Here is a 22,463-nt window from a genome sequence, read left to right as displayed (position 1 = left end):
TTCAATCCTGGGTGCTATGCTAGCTGAAGGAGGGTGAATAAATAAATTGGAGAGAATTCAAAGAAGAGCATCAAAAATTATGAAAGGGCTAGAGGGACTTATGAGAAGAGATTAAAAGAACTAAATATGTAGAGCTTGACTAAATGATGATACTATAACAGTTTACAAGTATTTGAGGACTGTAAACACCAAGGAAAGGAAGAGATTATTTAAGGTGGAAAAAGATGGGCAAACTCAGAAGTACCAGATGAGGCTGAGCAAAAAGGTGAATATCTGGCTGGCTCTGAGGATACATCCAACCTTCCTGGTGCGAGTGCTCAGACCGACTATGAAATAGTCTGGCAGGTTTATGGAGACAACTGCTTGCAACAAGGAAACACATGATGGTGAAAAGGGGTGGAGGGAACAAGCTTGACTTGGCCAGTGGTGGATGTGGAGTGATCTGCAAGGCTTCTTCTTCATACGCAGTATTGTCAAGAAAATTATGAGAGATGTTTGATTGTCTTTCACCTCGTACTGATACCCTGTCTCACCGCTGGGGAGAACCTCCTTCAACTGTTGTTGACGGAGCAGAGAGGTGTTACAGGAGGAATGAGTAAATGGAGTCTGATGGAGTTGGAGGACATTATTTCCTCCGTCTCTCCATCCTTTCTGGCTGCAGAGGTAGCCTAGGAAGCAATCCTTTAGGAAAAGCCTGTAGCTGAAAAGGGGCTTTCCTACAACAACTTTCTAGGAGGGTACAGGCTGAACCTACCAAAGCGAGTGGTTCCCAGTTTCCAGCCAAAGATGGCTTCGCATGGGGACAGTGGGGTCAGGAGGATCAGACTTCCTTCCTCTGAATTCCTACTTACAGATGGTCCAGAATTGGGACAACAAGGTCAGAAGGATTAACACCTCTCCTTTTTTACCCTATTGCAGTCACAGGCCAGGAAAATTGAGTCAGTTCATAATAAAAGGATTAGTGTGGAGAGGCTGCCATGAATAGTGTGATAGACAGGTCAGTGAAATCGAAGGAAATTCAGGGGGGTTGGCCCTGTTACAGATGGTCTGCTGAAAGGGCTCCATGTTTATCAACAGGGAAGATGAATTTGGTCTTAAAAAGTCTGGAACAAGGTATTGAGAGGGGTAGGACTCAAGCACAGATGTTATCCCCAGCAAGGATCTGTACTGGGGATGACTGGTTTAAATGGCCTCAGGCCTCCATACAGCTCTAGGGCAGAGGGAAAAAAAGTCCTTCTTGGAATGGGCTCTCTTGTTTGCTCCCTTGTCTATCACCTCCACTATGATCTAATGCACCAAAATGATATTGTTACTCAGAGATACTATATGCCCGTGACTTCTGCATCAGCCTAGCTATGGAAAGCCATAGGAACATAAGAAGGACCTTACTGAACCAGGTATGAGGTCCTTCCAGTCTCCAGATCCCCAGCAGTGGCTGAAAGAGGGAAGAGCATAAAGACAGGACAACTGCCTAGGAATACTTCCTCTGAACACTCTTTTGGCCTCCAGTGATGTGTGGCTGAGGGACCTTGTGCTGGAAGATCTGTTGTACACTTCATAGATCTCTATGGATTTGTTTCTTCCCTGAATTTGTCCAGTCAATTTTTGAAATCAGGTGAAGTACTAGCGCCCACAAAATCTCACGGTAGGAAGTCATGCAGCATAAACAGGCAGTATGCAATGCAAGACCTCCTGTAATTTGTCTTGAACCTGTTATTTTCTGGTTTAATTTCCTGGCTCTCGATTCTTGGGTGGGAAGAGATAGTTAACACCTGCCCCCTCTAGCCTTCCTGTGTCATCTCTGGTTTTATAGACCTGTCTTATTTTATGGTCTCTATTGCCTCTTTTCCAGTATGCCTTCACCTTTCATCTTTCTGTATATATCAGCTCCCTCTTTCTTGGCTATAGCATTTCATCTCTGTAGTGACAGAAGGACATGAGGCATTGCTAGATGGGAAGAGACATCACACTGATGAGCTGTGCCAAGTCCCACACAGGTATAGACTTGTGTGTCAGCTGCAGTGGCATGGTGTAGGAGGTGAGGAAGCTGGGCAAAACCTCTGAAAACCTCCTGAAGTGAACCTCATGATGTAAGGATAACTTCTCTGAGCATGGGTGTTGGTGGTCAGCAGAGGCAGGAGCTGGGACTGGTCAATACAGAGCAAGTGAGGGAATTGAAAGGTGATAGAGATCTGATTTGGGCTCTGACTGAAGCATGTTGAAGTAAGTCAATTGATGGTTGGAGAGTCTGCAGAAGCAAGGGGAAAGTATGGCTTGGATATTCTGCTGGTGTGATGGGCGGTGGAAGAGAGTGAAGGGAGGAGGTAAGAGGACATGGACTGCCTATCAGGAGGCTCTCAGGCCTAAGCACAGCACAGAGTCATCTTGACCCACTTGAAAGAGACACCCAAGAGTCAGCTTTTAGGACAGGACTAGGCTTTCCTATGGCAGATTGAGAGATACAGCAACAAAACCATTGCTGAAATTAAGGTTTTCTCATATTTCCTGGCTAGCTGAGACACACATCCAGGTTACAGAGAAATGATGGATGAAAATGAAACATCAGTCATCTTGTGAGTGGTCTTCAAGCAGAACAGGTTCAGAAGGAGGAAACTCACACCAGGAAGAAAAAGTCCCTGGTGGGGTGCAACAACCTCATGGTATTGGACAGCAGAGGGAAAGAAGAAGGTGCCCTAGTAGCCCTCATGATATTTGCTACAGAGAAACAATGTTCTGGGTAACTTCTGGATTAAAGGCTGTAGGTGACTGAGGTGAGTGGTGGAAAGTCTGCTTAGATTCTGCCAGATGTGACCAGGGCTAGGACAGGCAGCAAGGGGACGAGATGAGGGGAGAAGTCTGGTGTGAAGGAAGGGGCAAGGGGTGAAGGCAGAGAGGAACAGCATCACGGGAGACAGTGGCAGTGAGATCTCTGTAGCAGCCATTGAGATTTCAGCCTCTGCTCCCCACTGGGTGCCTCTCATGGGGCAAGGAAGTCTTCTTCAGTCTCAGCAACCTGTTGCCACCCTGGTCACACACCGGGACAGTGCAGCTGCCTCCCTCTTCCTTACAGACCAAGGAAGGTGGTGGGACTTGTTGTATCACACCATATGTGTATAAAGCAAGAGTAGGGATGGCAAGGGAGAAGGTCTCTTTTCTGCCTCCCCTCTCACTTTCTGTCCTTTCCTTTCTTCTGTCTCTTCCCCCATGCTGGTTGTAACCTTTCTTCCCTTCCCTGTTGGCTCACCTAACACCAGCTGCATCCTGTGTCTCTGTTTTCCTTTAATCCATGCGATGGATCAGTAACAGACCCCCACTGCAATTTTTTTAAATCAAAGCCCTTTATCTTGAATTGAGCAAGGTCAGGGGAAGCTTCTTAAAGCATCGCTTGTATTTTTTATCTCTGCCTCAGAGCAACTTAAAGGATGGCTCAACAGGATTAGTAGAAAGCGCAAGATCGGACAAATGGATTTGGCAGGGGCTGGCTGGTCGGCCTGGGGGAGTGGGAGATGCTGTGCTGGAAAGTGGAAGAGCTCCTTGCCTGCTGCCCTCTGTGCCTCTGGGCAGTGAAGGCAGCTGGGCTGATGCTGAGCACAGTCCTGATGCTGGCCCAGGAGAGAGCAGTCTCAGCCTGCAGCACCACTCTTGGCTAAGCAAGGCTACTTGGTGCCGGCTGGGTGCTTTAGGGCCAAGGCACAGGGGATGTCTCTGTGCTTCAGGGACCATTGCCCCCAGCTCAAGCCTCTCCGCAAAGCTTAGAGAGACATGCCGATCACAACAGAATGATGTACAGCTGGAATAGCGTGGGTCAGGCCTCAGGAACAAGCCAGGATGCCATTCCCTGCAGTCGCAGGTCCTTGTGGCAAGCTTCCCATTCCCTTCCCAGTCTGCTGGGTGCTGCTGGAGGCGTGAATTAGCAGTCAAGAGGTGCTGTCATTAGACTCTGCTTCTTTGGCTTGGCTGCTTCTTCTTCCCTCGTCCTTTGGCTTATCTTATGCTTTTGCAAGTGTGTGTTTGAGAAGAAAGCATCAGGATTGTGGGATGGCAGAAGGGCAGCAGGCTATATGCAAGGTCTCCTCGCACAGCCTGGCTGGCTCACTGTGCAGCCCTGACCAGTTAACGGCCTTTGCTCGCCCAGCGTCGCACTGCTGCTGGCTGCACCAGTTTACCCCATCTCTCACCAGGGGGAGCAGTTGGCTCCACCTGGGGTGGGAGAGTGTCTGCAGCAGGCTGCCCCATCACTTGTGGCGACCAAGCTGATTTGACCAGCGTGTCCAAAGAGGTACCCATCCCTTCCCCACCGCACAGTGAATCTGTGCTGAGGAGTAGCCCCAGCCCATTTGTTCTCTGATCCCGCAGGTGACTGCTTCCCTCCTTCACCTGAACCCCCTCTGTCCTGGACTGTGTTCTCAGTGTACCAGGGCTCAGAAAGGAGACTCATGAGGAGCATCTTCCCCAGCTGCAGCTAGCAATTACAGTCTGTTCCCCATCAGGCAGACACCCCTTCCTTGCACATAGTGTTCAAGGGCGTACGCCCATAGTCTTATCCTATGTGTACATGTATGCCAGTTTGAACCAAGCGTTTAAGGGAATACACATTCACGCAATCTGGCTTTGCTTTCCCAAGCCTTCCAGAACAATGAGATAGCTGGATTAGTCAGGGACACGACTGCTCCTCTCCAGTACAAGGATTTCTCACGCAGGACTAGCCACACTGTCCTCTTCTTATTGGCAGCCCTTCTCCCAAGTGGATGAAGGGTCTCTCTGGGATCCCGTTTCCTCCCCACTGTCCTCCTGTACCAGCCTGGCCATACATCCCAGGGCTTGTCTTTGGTGTGGGGCACTCCAGCCTCTCAGCGTGTGCTGCCCATGGGGGAAGCTCATGCTGTTTCCGCACAGAAGAGGATTTGCATGCATGGTCGGGGAGAGACTGCCTGGCCTGTTTATTCTTAATGCTCCGTATTATCTCCATTAATAATGCCACCTCTGCCTCACATGCTAATTAAGGCTCAAGATTGTTAATGTAATAGGGAATTTGGGCAGAGACCACACAAGACTGGCTGGATTAAGTTAACCTTATGGACTGTTAATGGATCTCCTGGAGGGGCATTTCTGCCTAATGAGAATCCAGCTTGAATGGTAATCAGGGGCTCGCTCTCCACATGCCCAGTGTAGCTGGTGAGGCTGCAGGGCAGGACACAGGAAAGGCATCTGCAGGATCTGTTGGTGAAGCCTAGGAGGGAAGAGAAGGATGCGGGGCTGGAGGGGAAGACCTCGAGGTGGGGGAAGAATTGGGGTGAGTGGAGTAATTGCTGCACAGGGTGGTGCTGCCCAGGGGAGAGCCCCGAACAGGTCCTGAGGCTGGCCCCCTGCTCTATGTGGTGGGTGTTTAAATATTAACACAATGGGCTATATTTCCTGGTTGTGACTTCCAGCAGTTAAAAGGTCACCCAAACTGCGTTAGGATTGAGCAGGGATCCTCTGTAGGGAAAAAAAACATGGGAAGATCCTAGCCTGGCTCCTGGAGATCTGTACTGTGGGTTGTGGATGCTGCTGCTGCCCAATGGATAAAAGTGATGAATTGCCTATCTTGTTGTACAGTGTGGGGAAAACACACTGTTAGAGAAGGAATCTGACCAGGCAGATTCTTATGTGTAAAGAGTGAGCAACAATTGAAAGGCTGGGTCTCTGTTCAGAAGAAACCTGGAAACAAAGGGGGCAAAACTGGGCTTAGAGGCTAGGCTTTCAGTGTTTAGGGTTGGGTGAAGTTCACTGATATCACAGATTCAGGATTGCAGTTGAGGCAAAACAAATGAAGCTTAAGTGTTAGGCTGCATTTTCAGGGCAAAAATGTATGATCCTGGGCCTGGATGAAACTGGGTCTTGCTGGGAGCCCATGAAGCCTTCCAGGGAAGGTGTGCATACTTTTACATCTGGCTCCTGTGTGCTAATTTTGTCCTCCAAAGGGAATAGGCTCTGAGTGGGATATAGGGCAAAAGCAAAGCCTGAAATGGAGGCCAGTTGTTTGCATTTCAATTTGAGTAATTTAGATCAGCCCAAGAACAAACATGTAGGGAGCTCAGGGTAGGACGTTTGGGAGTAAAGTGGCGATATGCAGAATTGGTTAAAGGAATAAAGAACTATCTTTGGGGTTTTCTTCTTACTCAACTCCCATTGCCCCAGGAGGTATCTCAAGTGAGCAGGTTCCATGCTTTGGATCCTAGCCTGGAGGTTACTCAGTTCCTGTGGGATCTGGCTAAAGGTTTAGCCTTCTGATGAAGGCGCAATGGCAGAGCAGCTTGGACACGTTGTTTTGGCTCCAGAGGTTTGAGTTTGAGCTGTGCTGACTTCAATTTGTGCAAAGGGTTTCTTACACCCAACCCAGCTGTGGGTGATTCAGGCTGGGAACTGAAAGTCAAACAGGTATCAGTGTCGGGGCAACCCCAGGCACTGCTACAGGCTGGGCAGAGAAGAGATTCAGAGCAGCCCTGCAGAAAAGGACTTGGGGGTGTTGGTTGACGAGAAGCTTAACATGAGCCGGCAGTGTGCACTTGCAGCCCAGAAAGCCAACCGCATCCTGGGCTGCATCAAAAGAAGCGTGACCAGCAGGTCGAAGGAGGTGATCCTGCCCCTCTACTCTGCTCTTGTGAGACCCCACTTGGAGTACTGCGTACGGTTCTGGTGTCCTCAACATAAAAATGACATGGAGCTGTTGGAGCAAGTCCAGAGGAGGGCCACGAGGATGATAAGGGGGCTGGAGCACCTCCCATATGAAGACAGGCTGAGAAAGTTGGGGCTGTTCAGCCTGGAGAAGAGAAGGCTGCGTGGTGACCTCATAGCAGCCTTCCAGTATCTGAAGGGGGTCTACAAGGATGCTGGGGAGGGACTCTTCCTTAGGGACTGTAGTGGTAGGACAAGGGGTAATGGGTTCAAACTTAAACAGGGGAAGTTTAGACTAGATATAAGGAAGAAGTTCTTTACAGTGAGGGTGGTGAAGCACTGGAATGGGTTGCCCAGGGAGGTTGTGGATGCTCCGTCCCTGGCGGTGTTCAAGGCCAGGTTGGACAGAGCCTTGAGCCACGTGGTTTAGGGCAAGGTGTCCCTGCCCATGGCAGGGGGGTTGGAACTAGATGATCTTAAGGTCCTTTCCAACCCTTACGATTCTATGATTCTATAGCTGCGGGAGCCTCTCTATTCCTGGCTATAAGGACTGCTATCTCATGGCTTTGTTACCTTGAGCTGCCTTACCTGAGCTGTGTCACCTTAGATGGCCCACGGCTTGGATGTGAGCCATGAGTCTGGTTTGTAGTGTGCGAGGTTTGGGGTTTTGGGTGAAAGCTTGTTGGGTTTGTGATGCAGTTCGTGGGGGTTGGAAATGGGTGACAAAGGCCTGGAAAGGGAGTAGGTCCAGTCCAGGTTGCCCAGTGAGGTTTTTCTTTGTTTTCTGGCTCTTGGTAGGGGAAGACATCAGGGAGCTGCAAGGAGAGGAGTTCCCTTGCTGTGTGTTGGTGTGTGGGAGTTGGTTCCTAGGACAGAGTACACTGCTGCCAGGGAGCGAGGGGAACTGAGGGGAGGTGAGAAACAAAAAGCAGAGACCAGGAGGAGAGGCACTGCAGGAGCCAGACAGACTGTTCCAGCCAAGAGGGATCCCCTCCCTGCAGACCTGTGTGCAGCCAGGGCTGCATGCAATACTCATTGCGCTGTACCCATAGCGTTGCTTGCACAAGGATGCTCACTCTGCAGGCGTGCAGTAACACACTGGTGTTGCATGGAAGTTTAAATGCTGTGACACACATATGAGACAACCACAGACGACACATCGTTCTCTGTGACATCTCACAAATGAACTGATGTTTTTAGCAAAGATCAGATTTGCACACAGTTCACCCTACATATAGTACAGCACTTAGATGCACACATGTACACATACATGTTCCATGCATCAGTACCGGGAAGCCACTGCCCACAGCAGGCACATGCACAGCACCAACACACAGGTGCTCACCAGAGGCCACACATTCCTGCACACCTATGTGCACACATGACACCATGTTGTCCGTGTTGCCCCCTTTCAGTATTATCCCATGCAGATGGACACACTCATGGCAATACTGACAGACACACATGGTTTTGTGGCTTCCAGGTCTCCTTGCTTGCCAGCACAAAACTGGCGTGTGAAGGTGAGGCAAACACATCCCTGTGGTGAACACCACACTGACGTACATGTGCAAACACACACATGCATCCCCCTTGGCTCCTGTTTGCCTTGCTTTTGCTCTCCTTTTTCTTTTGTTTAGCCAGTCATGGTGCTTCTTCCATGCCCCTGAAGCACAAGAGCAGATGGTTTGGAGGTCAGTTTAGGATGATGGTTCCCTTTTCCACTAGTGGCTCTCTTGAGCTGCTTAGCTCAGTAATAAGTATCTCAGAGATTAAGATCTTCCCAGCCTATCCACAGACGACACCTCTGTTACCTCTGAGCACCTATTAGAAATCCTGGGTCCAAAAGCCTCTTCATATTGCCCTCATGACCGCACTTTAACCCAAGCAGCATCTCAGGCCGCGGTGGCTTTTCCAGGTTCGTCAGCATCTGTTAGCTTTGACCAAATGAGGCAACTCCATCTCCACTGTGCTCTGTATATGTGCCTTGCTGAGGCCCAGAAAGACTCTCTCACTTGTCCCCTTTCAGCCTGCATTATTCAACTCCTGTAATGCACAATGAATGTTTGTGGGATGAGCCATGCAGGTACAATTGAGCACAGTGCCGAGGAACAGACATTCCTAGCAAGATGAAATTACCTGGGTGCATGGGCCAAGTTGAGATGAGAGAGAGGAAATTTTTACTCCTTCAAAGCACTTCTGGAAAGCAAGTGCTGGTGGCAGTGGTGAAGGTGAAGGGGAAGAGGAGATGGTTTGGACGGGTTGAGATGGTGGTGGTGGCTTCCCCAAGTTTCTTCTGCCTCTTCTTGTGGCACTGCATGAACATGTGTGTGGTACACGTGTGGGAAGGTGGGAGCACTCTGGGGGAAGGTGTGAAGTAGGTGGCTTTGGGGAGCAGAGTCTGCATGCCTGAGAAATGGTAGGGAAGGTGTACTTGCATCCGCAGGGAAAGGGGCTGGGGAGTTTTGATGAAGAGCTGTGGGAGCAGGGTGCTGGGCACACGATGTGCATGAGGGCAGGGAGCTCCTGGAAGAGGCTATTGCAGGGTATACTTTACTGACTCACACTGAGATCTGTCTGTATGTCCAGCAGCACCAGACAGAGCTTGGGGGACTCCCTCCATCTTCCTTCTGTGTGGCTGGAGCTAGACCTGAATGCAACCCCTGCATTGCCTGGGTCCAAGCCACACCGATGCCAGCCCCTCTGTGTTTGTAGGCTCTTCCTTTTGTACCTGTGCCAGTACCCACTGCTCCCAGTATAGCTACAGACTGCTGCACCACATGCCTGCAGTTGCACCCTCACCCAGCTGCTCTTCCCCCCCTAGAAACCCCATGCTTTCCCATGCCTCTCCCATATTCCAGCAGCGCACAGTGCACAGGCTTGCCCTGATGCCGAACCCTGATCGCTCTCAGTCATCGATAGCAGTATCACGCTGTGACAATACCGTACTTGTTAAACAAGTCTGGCAGAGTGCTTGCTGTGCCATCCCTGGTGCCAGGCCAAACTCCTCTCTTTCCATCATTCCTTCTTACCCACCTTGCTCATCTCCTTGTCTCTCCTGGGGCTTGGGAGGAAGCTGGTGCTATCCCAGCCAAATCTCTGCTTCTCATAAGGGTTTATCTACTTCTTCACCATGCTTAGGTTTTGCAGTCACGTCCCCTGATGCCAGCATCAGCCAATTTCAGAGCACTCGGGGCTGGTGGGACCTTGCACTCTTCTTTGCATGCAAATTATGCACATCTAGCACCAGAAGAAAGGAGAAAAGGAGAAGGGATGAGTGTGGATGCTTTTGCAGGCTTTTTGCAGGCTTTCTCCTCCAGAGAGTTTGCTCCCAGGAGCTGCAACATGTGTCAACGGACAAACACATGGAAGAGTGAGGAGAACTAGAGAAAGTGCAAAAAAAGGGAAGATCTGAGAGATGGAGGCAGTTTAAGCAGAGCTGGTGTGTCAGTGGTGTGTGTGTGTGTGCACATACACCCATGCAGGTACATAGAGCAATACAGCTGTCTCTGAGGTGAGTTCCAGATTCATAACTTTGAAGAACGTAATTTTTGGGGGGTGAGTGATGCTGGCTGTCTGCATTTCATGTGCAGTTTGTGTTTTTCTGCCTGTGCTGGATGTTGATGAGTATTTGTGTTTTCCATCTGACAGAACATGGCTGGTGTTTGATGGTGCTGGGGCTAGCACTTAGGATCCATCAGAATGGTATGCTGCTGTGTGGGCTGAGTTAGGTAGGTAACAGTATCTGATGCGATCAGTTTGTATGCTGCAGGCAATTCGTAAGTATAGTACATTTGTGTGTGATAGGCAGCTAGTGGTGCTTGCTTGACTTATGTTCCTAAGCGCGTGGAGATGTTTTATGTGCCTTTGTTTTCTTATAGATGTATGCGTTGTGATTTGCTGCTGTGCTCTTTGCGCTCATATAGATGGTGTGTATGTGTGTGTGTGTGTACACATGGGCACTTTTTCTGGTCTTTGATGCGGAGGTGGGCTTATTAAATGATGTGCACCTGTTCAGTGACAGTTATGTATAAGCGGTCAGGAGTTTGTGTGTGGTAGATATGTCCAGACATTCAGCATGCATTTGTGCAGTGGTCAGTATTCACTGTGCTGTATAGAAGTGCTTTTGCTGTGAGAGGTGGAACAGGCTGGGTGGAGTTGATGTGTTTGTGTGATGGTTGTCTGAAACACCACGTATGCAGGTTAATACAGCTGTGCAACCCTGTTGAAGCAGGATGTACATGAAGAAGAGCAGCACCTCACCCTTTGGAGGGACTCTGAATATTTAGGGGGTGTATTCAGGGTGGTGCATGGGGGTATGGAAAGGCCAGTGAGTATGTGTGTGCATACAGCATGTGTGTTGCAGTCTGAGTGTGAACAGCATACTTGCAGGGGGGTGATGTGAGCAGGGCCAGGAGGCGGCATCCCTGCGTGCGTGCGGCCACGTGTGCAGGCACGCTTCACCTTGATCCTGCACAGGGCCGGGGGCTGTCTCCTGTTTGCATGCAGTGGGACAGATAGGCTCTTAGGAAACAGCCCATCCTCTTCCCATCCTTTAGATCCACTTCCATCCGTCTGTCTGTCTGCCCTGCTGCTCGTGTCCAGTTGTCTGTGCCCATCACCACCGGTACGCCCCAAGCAGCTCACACCTCACACTGCCTGTGGACTCAGCAGCTGTGCATCTCTCCGTCCCTCCCACACACACACATTCACATGCACACGCACCCTGGATCTTCATCTGTGGTATATTCAGTTGCCATTGGAAACCTAAGAAAGAAGTGAATCTACCCTCCAAGTCTTAAGCTGGTGATTTTTTTCCCTTTTTTTTTTTTTCCCTTTTTTTTCCCTCCCCTTTCCTCCTCTCCTCACAGAAGGCGAAGTCGTTCGCAATGAATCCATGGCAGCTTCGATCAAGCGGTGAGCTGGAGCACCTACTCACAGGCCACTCCTTGATGTGACTGAAGAGAGGCCTTTCCCAGCACTCGCCGAGGAGAGCAAAGCCCTGGATTTACCTCCTACACACCCGGCCACCCCCAGCACTGGCACTGCGAGGTAAGCCAACCTCTCTCCATCCCTCCTTGTTCTCCAGAGGTGTGAGGAAGGGGAAAAGCAGGGGTTTCTGCTATGCTGTGAACAAAATATAGGCATCCATCAGCACCCCCCCCGCGCCGTAATGGAGAGCTGCTCCCTCTCTCCGACCCCCTTTTGCTGCAGCTCTGCATGTGTGTGCAGGGAGGGGATGTTTGCCGAGCAGCAGGGGGAAGTGCTGTGGGTCCCCTGCGCGCAGTCCCAAGTGATTTCCCCTCCTTTCCCATCCCTCCCTTGGCACACACCTGTCTGCTCCTCTCCCTACTGCATTTCCCTGCCTTTCCCCTGTTTCTCGGGAGAAGGGGCAGCCAAGCTGACGCTGCTGCAGCGGAGCAGCAGGCTGCTTTGGCCAGCAGCATGGCTGGGCTCCGCGGCCCTGGAATGAGTCCCCTTGGGGATGCAGCTTGCAGCAGAGCAGCAGTGGGCACCATGCTACTGGGAGTGGGGCGTGCAGGGGACAGGTTCCCCCTCCCTCCTCATCTCATGGATATTTTGGGTATCCCAGTTCCCCATGGAGGGCACTGGCCTCCATTTCCTAGCCAGGTACCTCCTCTGAATACGCAGCCCATCCTGGCACAGCTTTTGGGGTGATGGGCATGGTCTTTGTCACTGCTTAGCTGCTGTCCCCTGGTGCTCCTGCCCAGCTAGGAGGGATGTTTTCCTGATGGAGACAGTATGTTTCATAAGCTGGGAACACTGTGTGCTCTGCACAGGCAGTGGAGGGGCCCTGTGCCGAGCCTGACCCATTTTGGGGCGCAAAGCTCTTGGGAGCACCTGAAAGGGCCTCCTGCTGCCTGGGGCTGCCCTCAGTGGCCCTTTCCCCAGCTCCTCTGCAGGGAAGGCAGGAAGATCAGCCGCACTAGTTCCATGGCATGCCTCTGTGCTGCTGATGCTGCTGCAGCGTGAGGATGGGAGCAGGGAGCAGCTGTTTCTCCCATCGCCTGGGCAGGCCCAGATGCGCCGCCGGCCCTTGAGGAGCATGGACGTGCCTGGAGATGCTTTTCCCCGGAATAACACCCTAAAGCAATGAGCTGCTGGCAAGGTGGCAGGCAGAAGGCGTGCTGAGAGTGGGGTTTAGAGGGGAGGTTTGGGGGTTCACACCTGGTGGGCTGAGGATTCAGGCTGTGCACAGGCTCTGAGGGTTTCTGTGTCAGGTTTTAGGGCTGCTGCTTTCCTCCAAGGTGAAGCGGCTGGTAGGGTCTGTGCTGTTGTGCAGCCCTGGCAGTGGTACTGGTGTGGTGTCCCCTGAAGGAGGTGGTAGGTTGCTCCCCTCCTGCCCAGGTCCCACCTGATGATGCCGGCAAGTAGTGTGCATCTTTCTCTATATCTCCCTACTGCTGTGGCAGGACCCTGCCATCAGCCCTCACTTCCTCGATGCCCCCTCTCTGACTACCCCGGCAACTACCCCTCCACCTGAACTACTGCCTTCAACTTCTGTCCAGTGGTGCCAGTTGTCTTTCTTCCTCTTTGGGGTTACTTCTGAACTCTGTTTCTCCTTCTTTCAACAGCACCCCTTCCTCGCTCCCTCTCCAGCACTCCTTATCCCTCATGACCCCTCAGTGCAGGAGTAGGAGCAGCTTTGGGCATCCTCGGGAAGGGCTGATGTCCCCCGGCAGGATTGTTTCTGGATGCTGCTGCCAGCTGACAATACTGTGAAGTGATCTTTTCCCCTGTGGTTCACACCCTTTGGTGCGTGAGCATGTGTGTGTGTTGTGGGTGATGGAGTGACTGTAATGATGCTGATGTGTCACTGTTCCTCTTGGCCAGGGCCCGGCAGGGAGCAACACCATGCAGTCGCTCTCGGTTTCATTACTGGGGAGTTTGCAGAAAGCAAGCTCTTTCCTGATGGAGCCTCCAAAGCCATTTGGCATGCATTAAATTCCTCAGCCCTCTCAGGACATGGCTTTGGCACCAGCTCAGGGTGGACAAGACAATAAATCCAGCTCTAGGGAGCTTGGTACTGGGTCAAAACTGCTGCTGCTACACGGTAGAAAATGCTGATCGTGTATGAACTCACTCTACTGCTCAGATTTGTTTGAAAACAATGTTGGCTTAACTCTGTACTGGCAAGGTTTATGTTACATTGGGTAATATTTGTCTGCACAAGTCTAGCTGGATGCTGGCTCAAGTGTTTGTCCTTCTACATCTGGCACGTACGCTGGATCGTGTGTGCTTTGGCTAATCTGACAGATGCAATTGCACACCGCAGCCAGGCGGCTTCAGTCCCTCCTGTTGGGCAAGCTGGTTTGAAAGAGGGTTGAATTACAGTCTTAGCAGGGGGCAAGCCATGCCCCACACCAGGCAGCTGCCCTCCCCTTCAGGAGTTACAACAGCTCTGGTGTCCCAGGCGTCTTGAGAAGTGATGCATGGCAAGACAGAAACCCAGCTTTCCGTAGCTCCATCTCTCTTAACACCAGCGTGGGTCCAGCAACATCCTAGAGGGATAAGTATGTCCTCTGGCTGGTGGCCACATCTCTGCCTGGCTGTCCCAAGGGCTTTTCAGTAGTGCCTCACACTGAAAAGGGCTGCCCACTGCCCTGGAGAGCATGTGTGCAGGGATGAGAGGATGCCAGCTGGGAGGAGGACAGGCATCATGCTGAAAAGGAAGTGGTGTGTTAGCAAGAGGATGTTGCTCTCCAGCCCTGACCATCCCGCAGCCCCATGGTCACTGCATGGAGCCCAGGAGAGGTGTTATCTTTCCTCATAGGATTATGTTGGCAGAAAACGGGGTTGCGCCATGGGTGGAAGTTGAGACAATGTGCTCACCTGGGACAGAGTACGAGCACAAACCCTTACTGTTACTGCAGGGTAACAGTCCTTCCAGATCAGTCACTCAGGTGCTTGTGTTGCTGAGGGAAGTGGTTTTGGTTGAGTGGAATGGGGGAAAGGGCAGGAAGGCGGTGAGGGATGGTTCACCTCATGCTTATGTGTGAACATGTGCATGTCTGTGGTGATAAGGAGGAGATGATTAACTTTTGGGGTTGAAGGCAAGAGATGACACTGCATACACAACTTTGTTGCTAAGGACTCCTGAATACTAATCCCAGCAACGACTTTCACTGGCCAGCACGCTGTGCCTCAGTTTCCCCTACTTTTACATGGGGCAGGCTGTTGCCACAAACACTGGGGGAGGGAGTTGGATGGGGAGGAGGGATGTGAAGGTATGCTTACTGTTTGCATGGTGCTTCGGGCAGCACAGAGGGGTGCTGTGGGGAAAGAGAGGTGCAGCCTGCGGACTCTGCTGACATGGCTGCACGCTGACGTTCACAGGGGGCTGGATGCTGGAGGAGCATCCGTAATGACTGGGGTGCTGTGTGCCAGGGCCGAGGCAGCGATTCATTCAAGCCTCTGTTTGGGAAGAGAAAGGGAGTTTGTGGCTTGTCACTTGGGAAACAGAGTGGGGATTCAGTGGCGGAGGGCTGAATGCAGTGGGGAATCTTGGCCTTGAGCAGCCACGCTGCGTGTCTTTGTATGTGTGTAAGGGGAGAAAAGGGGACCCTGGTACAGGCCATGACTAGTGGCCGGCCATCCCCAGCCCCTGTCATTTCACCTCCCCCTGCACAGTCGAGAACAGGCTCAAGATGCACACACATGACAGACCCATGAGCGTGAGAAGAGAGATAGAAGTAAAAGCCTTGCTAGAAGAGCAGCTGGATGGGATTTGTGCTACCTCCTTGCCTGGCTTAGCCCGCACAAGGTAGCACAGCATCTGTGTCCATGCTGCTTCATCCCAGCCCAGGTAGGCACCTTCAACTGGGTTGTGCCTGGTGTGTGAGGCTGGGTCACAGGCTGGGAGGTCGTGTTGGGCTAACTCAGGAGATGAAGAAGATCTCTTCCTCCCCTGAGCTCCTCCCTCATCTCATCCCTGCTGTGCTTCTTCAGATGTGAGCCCTGCCTTTTTTCTTGGAGGTGGAGACCTGCAGGTAGTGGAGTGAGGTGTCATGGAGGAAAAGGGGACTGTGAGGCACATAGGAGTGTGGAGGGGATGGAGACACTAAGAGGGAAGACCTGACAGAAAAAGGGCAGAAGCAGCAAAGGAAGGGAAGGGTGGAGAGGGAGGCAGGAAGAAAGCAGCATATCCTTGGGGTGACAATGTGGTGTGGCAGTCTCTTATACAGACACTTCAGGCTAGAGCTCTACCTGACCATTTTCGTACTGGGCATGGAGTGTGGCAGGAGAGCCAGCTCTGCATGGGGGACCACTCATCTCCCACCCACCTCCTTAACACAGGGAATAACCAGCCTGAGATGCTCCTCTCCTGCTCTGAGCTGTCTTTTGTGAATGTTCTCCTGCTCTGATATGGAGGAGGGAGTGTGGCTGAGAAACCCCTCCCCATGTCCTCTGTCCTCCTGGCCCTAGCCCAGTGGAGTCATAGGTGAGTGTGCTGCCCAGCACTGCTGGGAATTGTCTTGCTCTGTACTGAAGGGATGTGGGTGATGTCTTAGAGCCACAGACTTGTCTTTAGAGTGCTTATGGTCCCATTACCTCACATAGGCAATGAATTCAGTGTGTTACATTGAGGCAGATTTTTCTTTCTACAATTGCCCCATCAACATATCCCATAAGCACTGAATAGCAGCGATTAGATAAGAGGTATTTATGGAAGTTTCTCTTCCTCTTTTACGAAATATACTTGAGAACACATCTGTCAGGTCTGTATGCCAGGTCTGTCATAGGGTAGGTAGATTTCATGCAGGTGTTCTGAGTGTCATTTCTGATGGGAGTGTGGCAGTTTCCAGAAGCTGGATTACCTGCATTGTCTTGCAGACAGGCTTGCAGGTGAACATGTACCCACAGCCGGTCATATGTTCACTGTGGTGTGTTCACTGCGACACAAACCTGTGGGTGCTTCTGGCCCATCTTGAGCTTCCTCCATGTCGCCCTGTGACAGGACCAATGGCCCATGTGGCTTGAAGTCAGTGGCATATCAGGGCCATCAGACTGCCCTCATCTGAACTCCCATGCCTTTTAAAGCCAGCCAGCATGGTGACAGCTATCAAGAAGCAGCCCAGCACAAAAAGAAAAACACTCATATAATGGGGCTACTTATTTGAGTTCCCCAGCATTTCCCATTGCATTTCATGTCTTGTGGCTGATTCAGTTGAAAAGCAATCAATGGAGCTAACAGCTCAGCATTGTTCTGCTCACCTTCTGATTTACTTCTTTTCATCCTCGCTGGGTTTCATCTCCTCCCAGGTTCATGCATCCCCCAGCACTGAGGTCGCTTTCTTTTTATTGCACTTTAGGCTGTATATAATCAAGCTAGCTCCGTTCCTGCCCTGAATCTTCTGGGGTCAAGACGGAAATCACTCTTCAGCAAGAGACCCAAACAAATGAGCAGAAGTAGCCTGGTTGGTCAGAACAGGGTGGAAGTTATCCAAGAAAACTCGCACTGATCAATTCCAGTCACCTCCTGTGTTTAAAGTGACTCAGTAACTCCATTTTTAGGATGTTGCTGGGGAGCTAAATTCTCTTATGATTTCTCTTATATCGGCTGTCCCTACCAACGGTGTTTGTGAGATTCTTTGCCCGTATCTGCTTAGATGAGAAACTGATGGAAACCATGCTGGCAGAATAATGGGTGTTGGGACAAAGCCAATCATAAAAAACCCAAAACCCACTGAGTAAAACACAAAGCTTCTCCCCCCCTTCCCTTTCTCCAAACAATAAGATATCAAGTCCAGATGGTTAAATCTGAGAGTTTGGAAGGAGCTTAAGTGATTGAGCTGCTAACAAAAATATGCAATCTCTTGTGGAAAAAAAAAAAGAAAAAGCTACTGATTCAGGGAATTGGAGAACACCAAATGTTGTACCTATATTTAAAAAAGGCTCCAGTGATGATCCAGGGAATTAAAGATCAGTAAGCTCTGCATCTGTATCTGGTGAACTGGTGGGAATGATAATTAAAAAGCAATGCTTGGAGACATCTGGAGGATTGTGGTCTGATAGGGCCTAACCAGCACGGGTTCAGCAGAAGAAAACTGCATCTTGCTAATCTCCTGCAACTCTTTGAACGTGTCAATAAAGCAGAGGATAAAGGAGAACCGATTGATATAATGTATTTAGACTTCCAAAACGCTTTTGAAAGATCCTGCACAAGAGCTACTAAAGAAGCTAAGTAGTCAGTGAGAGATAAAATATTGACATATATCAAAAACTGAGTAGGAGACTGAAAGAATGAGGGGATTAAACAGTCAAGTTTCACCATGGCGGAAGGTTAACACGGCCTCCAAGATCTCTTCTAAATCCCATGTGGTTTAATGTATTGTTTAATAAATTGAAAAGGTGGGAGGAGATATATATATACTGTATAAAAATCTGCAGATGAGACAAAGTTATTAAGTTGGCTGTGGCCAGAAAGAGCTGTGAGAAATGCTGGGGAAGGAGAGCTAAGTTAAGTGAAGGCACTGTGCTCTGGCAAACGAGACTCAGTGTTAGTAATTCAAAATAATGTGTGTTGCAGAACAGACTCATGACTTCAGATAACCCCAAAGGTCCTGAATGAAGGGTATCAGCCAAAGGAAAGTGTGGGCGAATGTCAGGGAGCTGTTTGGAGAGCTCTGACCCATGTCATGCTGCCCTCGAGCAGGCAAAGTAGCTGTTTGGCTGCAGAGGCAGTGGGTAGAGAGTGCTCTGAAAGAGCTGTGAGGCTCTTGGTACACCTGCGGTGCTGCCTCGTTTGGAATTGCACACCAAACTGCAGTCAGCCTGTTTCCAAAGGATTGCTGGAGACTTGAAGGGGCTCTGAAGTGGGACAGAAAGCCTATGAGCACATCCAAGTGAAGAGATGGAGGAGACAGAGGTTGCCCGTGTCAGACAGCAGAATGAGAGTGGATGTTGGAAGGAAATGAAATTGTGAGACTTATGAATACACCAGTCCTTCCTGTCCTCATGACACAGGAGCGAGGGAATGCATAGTGAAATTAAAATGTCTGGGATTCAGGTTCGCAAGGGCTGTGGAACTCTAAGTCATGAGATTTTGTCAGGACCAAGAATTTAGGCACAATCAGGCTTGTTTATTTTTGTGAAGAGCGAGAATGCACAAATGAGCTTTAACTCAGGACGAGCCCAATTTTGGAGCGTGAACCTTGAAGTTCTGTCTTCAAAGTCTATATTAACTTTCAACTCATAGCAGCAAATAAGCAAATGAAGATAGGAGCACACTGTCCCTCATCTGTCTGCTTTGAAGTTTTTCCACCTTTCTCCCGCCCCACCAAACCTGGTGATGTCTTTCATGAGAGTCAGTGTGGACATCTCTCTGATCTGGAATGGTTGTTCCACGGCATGCCCCATACCTTAATAACACCTGCTGGGACAAGAGCACTGAAATTCTGTTCATGTCCCAACTCTTCCTAGCATCACTTGTATTCAGGAGCATCCTCACGCTCAGGGAAGAATGGGGTCAGATTCTCCCGTAACATAAACTGGCATAATCATGTCAAACTCAGTAGTAAGAAGCAGGGTTTTCAGCCTCTGATTTTGAACTCAATTCCAGTGAAAATGTAACAACACATACACAGAGAAATGCAAAGCCACCTAAACTCCTGAAATTGGCTGAGAAACAGGAGCCTTAGCTGGAAAGTTCCTGGGAGATTGCCGATGCCCCCATCTCCTGACTGAGCTATGGATGTGGGAATCGGTGCCAGGATAACGGCGTATTGCAGCCTTTCCATTTGCCAGGTCAAGCTGGAACCCAGAATTAAATGTCTTCCGGGCTGAAGGAAGAAGAGAAATCCCTGAGCCTATAGAAACTCTGAAACTTTATCTGATTATTTCCTACTCTCTTCAGTGTAAGGACCTGAGTCTATAAACACCTTCTCCTTGTCCTACAGCATTCCCTATCCAGGAGCACAGTCCCAGTTCTTGGGACATTATACAGGGTGCTGAAGTCATTATTAACAGCTTGGCTAACTGATCCTGTTCACAGAGTTTGATTTCTAGCTATCAGTGTGTAGCACACGCAAATCTCAGGCTCCTCGTAAGTATGTCTCTTCTGGGCAGCCCACGAGGTGTGAGTGGAGTGACTCCTTGCACAGGGAGGTGTTTTTAAGCCAGAAAAACAAACAGTGAGGGTCATCTTCGCATGCTGCTCTTTGCTGGATCTGGGAGTTCTCATGTATTCTTAGAGCTGTGGTTTATTTTGGTGGGTAGCTCAGAGCTACACCCACGGCAGCTGATGTGGATAGAGTGGGAGCCGCCAGGCTGGCGTCCCAGTGCGGAGAGACCTGGGTCAGCATCACACCTTTCCACAGGATTAAAAGCCAGAGGGAATTCTGGCAGTGTCACAACGCTGACGTTGTCACAGCCTCTGCAAGCCTCTGGGGTGGACGAAGCATCTCCAGCACCTCTACTGGAATCTGGAATCTGGGAGCTGCAGGGGCTGAGAGACGCTGACGTCACCCCTGCTGCGTGCCAGCAACCCCAAGGCTTTGGAGATGGCTTGATCACCACTACTCTATTACGGCACCTAAAAAGACCTCTGGGATCGGAAGATGATTGCATCTCTCTGCTCTATTACAGCAACCAATGAACCTCCAGGGCCAAAGGATAAATGCGCCATCTCTGGAGTATTATAGCATTTAGAAACCTCGCTCACTGACTCACAGCTGTCTTCACCCCTCTTCCACCACCTTAACTTGTCTCTGCACCAGCCACCTTCTCCAGTGAGGTTTAGCTGGATAATCCCTGTGTTTTTACAGTACCTAACTGTGAGTAGCGCTGAGATGAGACCACACTACCTTTTCACTTGGTATCGTACTGGGGAACATCGGTGTTGTGATGCATTTTCTAGCCCTTTGCTCTATGAGTGCAGCAGGGGACCACTGCAACAGACCATTTCCACTTGTAATACAGTATCTGTGAACCCCTAGTGCTGCTCTGCTGTGGCAGACAATCTGCTCTTGCATATTACAGGGTGGAAGCTCTTCTTGCACTGTTATGGATGCTTCAGAAGACAGCTCAGCACCTGGGAATGGCCATGGTATATCAGCAACTGGAGCTTACTGATGGGAAGAGGGATACTTTGAATGTCCAGTCAGTGATCCTGGCATTTAGAAAGCACAAATTAATTTCTCAGGCACCCTAGAGAGGTGGAGTTCTGTCATGTTACAAATGTGACTTGTAGATTCTGGGGAAAATCCTGAAAGCTTTTGGTAATAGAGGTTTTAGTGAGTTTAATGCCGATGGAATTAAAAGTCTCTAGGCACTCATTGTGAATGGATTTACATCAAGGAGATTAGAAACGGGAAAACATTATTGGTGTCCAGGAAACCCAGGAGAGCAGCTGTCAGCTGGTTCACATGGAAGGTTCCCCAGTGGGCAGGCTCCCTGACAGCCGGGCAGCATACATGTGTGGACCCTGTCACACGTGAACATCCACTAGCCAGTTTTGAGGACACATCAAACATGAATGAACACGGTAATGGTCTCTTCACTTTGGCTGGCATTCTCCTATGCAAAGACTCATATGCCTCACCGTAGTGATGCTGACCTTTCCCAGCGTGTTTGTTCCTACTGAGGAACATGGAGGAGGAAGACCTGCCCTCAGGTCCATGCCTACAGAGACACACTGAGGTGGGAGGACTGCAAAAAAGTCTCTTCTTTCATGAATGGGCCTTCTACTGTCTCCTTTCTTCCCACCAGCAACGCACCTCGTATGTAGCTGTGAAGTGTAACTGTAAGGTGCAGTTAACAGGGAGAATGGGCAAGATCTTTATGGAAGAGTTTTGTGAGGTGTAGTAAATTCATAGTGGATTTTGTCCAACTCACAAAATCCACCCACATCAACTTGTCTGAGAGAGCAACCTGGGGAGGCGTCACTATATGTTGGCCAGGTTCTGTTCCTTTCAGCAAGGCCTCAGTGTTTGTCACTGCTGGAAAAAGCATCCTGGGGCCAGATGGCCCTTGCCTGTGCCCTCAGATAAGAGAGGCATGATCCTGGGGGGTTTGACCTTTTGTAGACTTCCCTGCTGGGACTGGGTTGCCGAGGCTGTGCTCTTTGCTGAGGCATCATAGGGGCAATGGAAGAAAAGACATGAAGAGACCTACAAGGGGAGTGAGAAGGGTTTTGGCCTTCAGTACATGAGCTGGTTATGCTCCTCTCAGGAAGGCTCTGAGGGCCGATTTGTCTACTGTCCCTCTGTTATCCCTCTCTGAAGCCCTCATCACTTGTTGGTGCATCTTGTTGAGAGCAGAGATCAGGGTTAATTCATGCTGGCTTTCTCTTAAGTGGGACATCATCAATCTGAGGACTCAATTCAAATCCTGCTTCAAAGATCTTTTATCTCCTCTGGAAGCCTAGGAGAGATGGCTGGGAGATCAGGCTTTGCTAAAGCAGGGAGCTCCCTGCCCCAGGGAAGATGGGCAGGAGGGAGAGCAAGATGCCTTGCCAGGGCAGGCAATAACCTGACTTTATCAACTAAGTGCTCGCAGGCAAGCCAAGGGTAGAATTACCCTTTCTTTGTAGGGTGAAGATAATGCCTATCCACAACATGGAGCAGTGAGCTGGGATTCATGCTATCCCTTTTCTTCCTATACAGCATGGGTCGCTGTCTGTTGACTCTGAAGGGCTGGGTGGGAGGGAAAGGCTGCTGGAGTGGTTGACAGTGCCCTCAAAACAAGGTATTTAGTATTGAGCACCAGGGGCAGGGCAGGCAGGATGTCTCTGATGTCCCTCCCAGTGAGTGGGTAGATGCCACCCTCCACACAGGGGGAGGAGGAGA

The 22,463-nt window shown here is 50.2% G+C and overlaps 1 protein-coding gene across 1 annotated transcript in view; it reads left to right on the top strand.

The window, feature by feature from the left end:
* The window catches only part of ELFN2 (extracellular leucine rich repeat and fibronectin type III domain containing 2), a 53,082-nt gene that overhangs the window by 5,756 nt on the left and 24,863 nt on the right, over positions 1-22,463 (top strand). Inside the window, exon 2 of the mRNA XM_030479003.1 lies at positions 11,526-11,706. The gene's annotated coding sequence lies outside the window, so the exon portion shown is untranslated. The remainder of the gene's footprint in view (positions 1-11,525; positions 11,707-22,463) is intronic.

Source organism: Strigops habroptila, chromosome 3 (assembly GCF_004027225.2).
Source record: "Strigops habroptila isolate Jane chromosome 3, bStrHab1.2.pri, whole genome shotgun sequence".
NCBI lineage: Eukaryota > Metazoa > Chordata > Aves > Psittaciformes > Psittacidae > Strigops > Strigops habroptila.
Note: the sequence above shows the minus strand (reverse complement) of the source record. Positions and strands in the feature narration are given on the sequence as shown.